General features: G+C 39.6%; 1 long non-coding RNA gene across 1 annotated transcript; it reads left to right on the forward strand.

Moving 5' to 3' along the window:
* Nucleotides 1-2,039: 2,039 nt before the first annotated feature.
* On the forward strand, nucleotides 2,040-5,103 carry LOC307070988. Its single transcript, XR_013811604.1, has 6 exons — nucleotides 2,040-2,151; nucleotides 2,978-3,023; nucleotides 3,194-3,405; nucleotides 3,514-3,578; nucleotides 3,735-3,880; nucleotides 4,208-5,103. It is a non-coding gene; the product is annotated as an uncharacterized lncRNA (long non-coding RNA).
* Nucleotides 5,104-7,173: the final 2,070 nt, after the last annotated feature.

Genomic DNA, 7,173 nt, shown 5'->3' on the forward strand with positions numbered 1-7,173 from the left:
GGTTTATTATTCGGGCTGATAACAATCGAAATTGTGTCATTCTGACGCATGCAAAGTTAAGCAAAAAAACAAAAGCTTATTGATATTATTTTCTGGCATGCGGGTTTTTCGATGGTGACAGAGGGAACAATGCACACGTCAAGCCGTTGTAATAAAAGGAAAACTATGTGTGGGCGGTGTGCGTTCATGCCACCTGCATTAGAATTCCGGATCGGAGCTCAGCAGAATATTATAGGCCTATTCCGAGAAGAAGGGATAGGCACGTTCTACTGTCACAATACTGGCAGTAGTTTGCTACAATTTAATTGGCATTTAAGGGTTATCTATAGAAATTGCGGTCAATCTTTGCAGTTGACATTATAAAATAAAAACCTTTCAACTTAACTTCGGATACGTCAAATAACAAGACCTATGTTGTGTATTGACTGCTAAATTGGTCCCTCCTGGGACGCGGTCTCTGTTATTCTACGTGCGGACGTTGTTGTACGTACCTTCTCTGAGTTCAATACTAAAGCAGTGCATGTGAAATGCTCACGGGCTCACGGGCCCCTACAACGAGTCTGCAGAAATACGTGTTTCGTAAGGCTGTCTATAAATTAACTGGGATCTACCTATAACTCATACAGTCGCCTTTGTCTGTCTGTTACATTTAGCCCTTGACCCAATTCTTTTAAGATTCGGATAGTGTTAAAAAAGTATATTCATAGTGCGTAACCTATCTTCCTCTGCAGGACCGGTGGAAAACCACTGCTGATGAATCGCGTTTTTAATCAACTGATCGGGATTCCATACATTTCAGTGTTCTTTTAATGACGCAGAAAGCCAAACTAGCCCTATAGCTTACAAAATAGTATTTCTATGGACGAGTAGTTGGAACGCCGCAATGGAATACAAAATCATGGGGAGAACCTTTGAACATTTAATAGCCTACATATTATTTTCTCTTATTATTAATATTATTATTATGATTGTTATTATTGCTATTACTACAACAACCAACTAAAAAAGCCACTTGCAGCATACTTTAAAAAATATATATTTCACGTTGTGTTCTCAAAAGAAAGAAGATATCAAGGATGAGGGTTTTTATCTGACGACATCGCGACCCAATACAGGGCGCGGCGCGAAACGCTCCGCTCCATGTGGGCTAGCTTCGCTATTGTTAGAACTTGACGTAGGCCTAGTTAAAAAGGCATGAGGTTAAAACCTGCGTAGGCACCCTGACTCAAAGCAGCCTGGGGCTTTTAATCAGCTGTGATATTTTACCATTAAAATACAGCTGTTATTCTAAGCATATAGTCTTTACATCGAAGTGCTACCAAAGTACAAACACAAACACAAAACTAACGAAGGATAATTAGATCATCACTGTTCGGCCCTTCTGATGATGGCTCCCTCCACCTTCACTTCAGCATTTACCTGAAGCATTCTCTGCCTATGACGTCTGGCGCCCATTATGTCTCTTATATATTTGATCTATATTTCAGATTTTTTTTTTTAACGTAACCTTCTTATTCGTTTCGGCAACATAAGCACATAACATAACAAATAAATGATGAGTAACATTTTCAATTAAAAAACGATGCATTCGTATCCTTAATACTTTTTATTATAATTACTCCAATCAAAACAACAATGAGATTCAAACAAGTCAATACTTAAGATTTAAATGAGATGAGATACATTTTATACCATAATAATTCCACAATGTGATGTGGTCGTAAAGATCCAGATTTTGTTTTAACATAGATCAAGTTCTATGTTTATTGACTATTATAATGTTGTTATGTAACAACGGATTGACACCGTTTATTGACATCCTACATTAATAATTGTATGCGTTTCCAGGTGTGTGTGTGTGTGTGTGTGTGTGCGTGTGTGTGTGTGTGTGTGTGTGTGTGTTGGGTGCGTTAAACTAAACAGGTCACCTCCCAGAGGTGCAACATTCAAGACAGCTGATTGGCTTAACTAAGACAGGCAGACTACACCTAATATACAATCCTGATTTTCAAGAGGCACTCTAATTGCGTCGAATTAGTTGCAGACAGATCTCAGGAGAAACAGGGACACGAAAGAACAATAAATATTTGGTTGGATCACTTAGGGTGAAAGCATCCCAACGCTATCGCTGGAGCATTTACACATCAACAGGTCAGTCAATAGGTTTTTCATAGGCTAGGCCATACAACTCTTGGACTGAGAGGAGCTCCCTTATTTGGAATCTGTCCAGAAAAAGTAGTTTGTTTGAAAGAATAAAAGCTGTATTGATGTTACTAATGTTATCGGACCATCCGAAAAAAAAGAAAAAAAAAACATTGGCGCGTTCAGCTGAACAGTCCCCGATTCCATTTAATCTAGGGATTATTTGACTCGCTCAACGGGAAATCGTAATGGGTGTCCTTGTGCGTCTTCATTCGACGCAGGGGGTTTTCAACTCATTACAATGTAATCCCTCCGCGGCAAACCCTAACCCTAACCCTAACCCTCCGCGGCTGAGAAGTGCGTAACCCTAAACCTAACCACTAATACCCTAACCCTAACCTGTTTCACTGCCATATTAAATAACCAATCGGAGGAGAAAAAAAGATTTGCGGGAGTGCTTTCCCTGGGCGTCAGATATCACCGTGGGGGGATTTGAGAAGGAGTTGAAAACCACCTGCGTCGAATGAAGACGCACCCTTTGCGTCAGCATTTAACGCCAAAAGCCCCCAAAAGGCGTCGATTTTTGACCAACTCGGAGTGATACTGTGTTGTCAGACAATTTAACCCTTCACGTGTATATGACTGTAAATGTTACTAGGTTTTGAGCTGGCAAATTGCCTGGACAGATTTCCCGGAATATTCAAATGTCAGTCTTGGAGACTGTCCCAGTTTAAAAAACATATTCACCAAGAAAACAATCAACAAACCAAAACCAACCAACTCATTTCAAATTGGGATCTAATCTCTAATCGAATATTTATGTACAATCCTTTAGATTAAAATACAAATGAATATGGACACATATGGATTCATCTTTATTGGTAAGTAACAGTCTATCTTTTTATATATATATATATATATATATATATATATATATATATATATATATATATATATAGACAGACACACACACCACACACACACTGTATAATGAATTGTCACCGACAAGAACAATGGTTTTGATAGTCCTCTCCCTAAAACACGTCTACAGTTTTAACAATTATAACAAGAGTGGATCCGGCTGAAACGACGAGTACTGCAGTACCAACAAAAAAAACGACTACACCGGACTCCACACAGCCTCCTACAGCAGGCGAAGGGACATCATCTTTGACATTCAGTTTGAGACGCTCATTTGAAATCTCTATGTCGGATCCGACTTCCACAGCATATCAGAGCCTGGCTATGGAAGTCACAAGAGAGGTGAGATAATAATGTTTAGGCATTTTGATTACATTTGCCTTAGAGAAATAATTTATTTCAATGCAGTTCATGTTCAATACCTATAATGTGCTTTATTATTGACCTTAGGTAAACAAAGGCTATAGAGCCATATTTCCACTCACTTATTCCCGATGTGTAATCAGGTCTTTCAGGTAAGAATTTTACTCTTCCCCGAAAATGTAATGTTGCTTTGTTTATTATATATGTGTATTTTTCAGCATTATTATATTATTTCATTTTTAACTAATTAGAAATTTGGAAAACGTTTAGGCTACTTATTTTTGGTTAATTTTCGTTTTCATTCGTAGTAATGGCTCAATCCGTGTGGCTATGAGTATGGTCTACCAGAACAAAACAGTTGTTCCGACTGGAATGCTGGTAGAGCAGGCACTGCGGGACGTGATCATCTCAGGGATCATCGACCTCGATGTGAACGTTTCTACTATTTCCACAAGTAAATTTAACACAAGCATTACAATTTGACAGTAATAACAGTAGTCCTGGCTATAAAAACATATCTTCTCTCAGCAGAAGGCAATGTGCTCTTTTTATTTCGGTGTACCCTCCCTTCATTCTTATTGAAGAGATATATTTAATCAAAAAAACATAAAACCCAAGTATTGACTTAATTTTAAATCAGAAAGGATGGGATCAAGAAGAAATGGTTCAAGAGGATAACTTCTCATAAAAGCTACAATTCATTTTACAAATGGTTTTGTACTTATTCAGATGTAATTCAGACATATGGGCTGTAACACAATGCGTTTGGTTACTTTAACAGCAACCAGCACCTCAGGAGGACCGACTCTGAAAATGACCATCACAACTGCATTTTGTTTGCCTTTCTTGTTGACGGTCATCAAAGGAATGTTGTCCAGTACATAGTACCCTCATGTCTTGTCTTATGTTGAAGATGGAGTTACTTTTTACTCCTATATTGTTACCTTGTGTTGAATTATTCCCATGACCAATGACATCAACATGCTTAGGTTAGTAGTTAGTTAGTTAGTTATAAATCAGCACCCATTCCGATAATGGTAAGAAGAATTTGAGAAATTTATAATTTCCACTGCTGAGCATTGTTAACCAAATATAATTTAAACATATTTATTTCATGATCACCGAAAGTGGAAACTCAAAGTGCAAAAGAAAGCACTTAACTAAATAAATGAACTATGTTCAGCCTTGCAGTATGAGCTCCTTTAGGTAATTTGACAGTTCAATGCCATATGCCAAGAATGGCAAATATAGTACATAATTGACACATTTGGCAATGAAGAAAATAATAAATTATATCATAAGTATATTTCTATATAAATTCTATGTTATATTTAATCATATTTGTTTCATAGACTATTTGTTACACTTGGGTCAGTCTCAGACGGTTTGTTTCTTTATAAACCTACCTCTGAGGTATAATCAAATAAAGGTCAGAATCAGAGATTGGGCATGTAACGGCACCGGTTCTGAGATTCATGATGATGATCTGTCTACTTAAATTAAAAAAGACCACAAGTTATGTTTTGTATTCCTAACAGCCGGGGGTTGAACAGTGAGTTGCTGCCAGAGCTGTTGTTCCACATATAAAGTATTTGTTTGTGTTTGCTATATGTTCTTACAGCAAAACAAGCATTGTCGAGTGCTATCTGTACCGATATAGCTAAATCTTAGATTTTTTTTAGGATGCAACTTTTTTTTGTTGAAATAAATAGTTTTGCTTCTTTTACTAATAAAATGTAAGTTGTAACTCCATATTTCACTGCTCATAGATAAGTACAATAAACTATAATCCATTGGAGCCTACCTGTATTGTATTATGGGGTTAATTATTGTTATAATAATAATTATAATAATTGATCAGTTTTTTATAGCACTTTTCTAAATGCTCAAAGATGCTTTACAAATAAGAAAGGAATGCATACAGACAATACAGACAATCAAATAAAAGGGAAAAAATAAACAACACCACAACAATAGGCAACACATTAAGAGAGCGGGAGATAGTTGAAGATGGCGGAGGGTGATTTGTCAAATGTTGTAGGCGGTCCTGAAGAGATAGGTTTTAAGTCGACTTTTGAATGAACAGAGTGTATAAGAGTTTCGGATGGCCAGGGGGAGGGAGTTCCAGAGGGTAGGGGCGGCGATGGCGAAGGCTCTGTCCCCCAGGGTGCGATACTTGGTCTTGGTGATGGAAGTGAGAAGGTTGGCATCAGCGGAGCGGAGGCGGCGAGTGGGGGATTGGCGATGGAGGAGATCTGTTATGTACGAGGGTGCAAAGTTGTTTAGCGCTTTGTAGGTAGTGAGGAGGATCTTGAAATTGATGCGTTGTTTTATTGGAAGCCAATGAAGTTGACGGAGGATGGGAGTAATGCGTTCTCTGGAGGGGGAGTTAGTAAGCAGTCAGGCAGCAGAGTTTTGTACATATTGCAAATTTTGAAGAATAGTGGAGGGGAGGCCATACAGAATGCTATTGCAATAGTCGAGTCTGCAAGTGATGAAGGCGTGGATTAGTGTTTCGGCAGCTGAGGATGAAAGAGTGGGTCGAAGGCGTGCAATGTTGCAGAGGTGGAAGAAGGATGTTTTTCTGACGCTGTTTATGTGTGACTTGAAGGAGAGCGTGGGGGCCATGATGATGCCAAGGTTTCTGACCAGGGGGGAGGGAGTGACAGAGTGACCATCGATGCAAAGTGAGAAGTTCTGGGAGGTGGGGATGATGATTTTTGGGCCGAAGATGATAATTTCAGTTTTATTTCCGTTGAGTTTGAGGAAGTTGTGGTCCATCCAGGTTTTGATGTCAGTGAGACAGTTGGTGAGAGTGGATAGGATGGCAGGAGTAATGGCTGTGGTGGTGATGTGTAATTGGGTATCATCGGCGTAACAGTGAAATTGAAGGCCATGGCGGCGGATGATGTGACCTAGTGGGAGCATGTAGAGGATGAAGAGGATGGGGCCAAGCACTGAGCCTTGAGGGACTCCGTGTGAGACAGGGAATGGTGTGAGATTTGTGGTAGTTGATGGAGATGTATTGGAATCTTTCAGACAGGTAGGAGGTGAATCAGGAGAGGGCGGAGTCAGTGATGCCAATGGATTGCAGACGGCTAAGGAGGATGGAGTGATTGACGTGTCGAAGGCAGCACCGAGGTCGCGGAGGAGGAGAATGGTGAGGGAGCCGGAGTCAGAGGAGAGTAGGGGGTTGTTGGTGACTTTAAGTAGGGCTGTTTCAGTACTGTGGTGGGTTCGGAAGCCGGATTGATATGTTTCGTACAGGGTATTGGAGAGGAGGTATTGCTTGAGTTGTGTTGCGACGGCTCTTTCCAGTAGTTTTGAGAGGAATGTGAGGTTGGAGATGGGTCTGAAGTTATGAATTGCCATATTCATATTGAATGTGACACTGTGTAGGTATAGAGTGGGAAGAAGGCTATATTATCCTTTGAGTAAAAAAAGATAAATTCACATTATTATCAAAATGCATTTGCACATTTGAATAGGCCGAAGCCTTACAGAAAACCATGCAACCAATCTTTCAGGATCACGCGGCTGCCATGGCGTGAGGTTTGGCCTATTTCCAATTATCCCAAGCAAGTAGCCGGTTAAAACATTGTGCAAAGTTTGGGTCAAATTGCAGAGCATCTTGGCGCCTCCCCTCCCCTCCCTTGCCGCAAAATCTTATTTATATAGACGTAGTGTGTGTGGTCAGTGGAAATAAAATCATTGAGAGAACCCTTGAACATTTAAAACATATTATTA

Source organism: Pollachius pollachius, assembly GCF_949987615.1.
Source record: "Pollachius pollachius genome assembly, chromosome: 2".
NCBI lineage: Eukaryota > Metazoa > Chordata > Actinopteri > Gadiformes > Gadidae > Pollachius > Pollachius pollachius.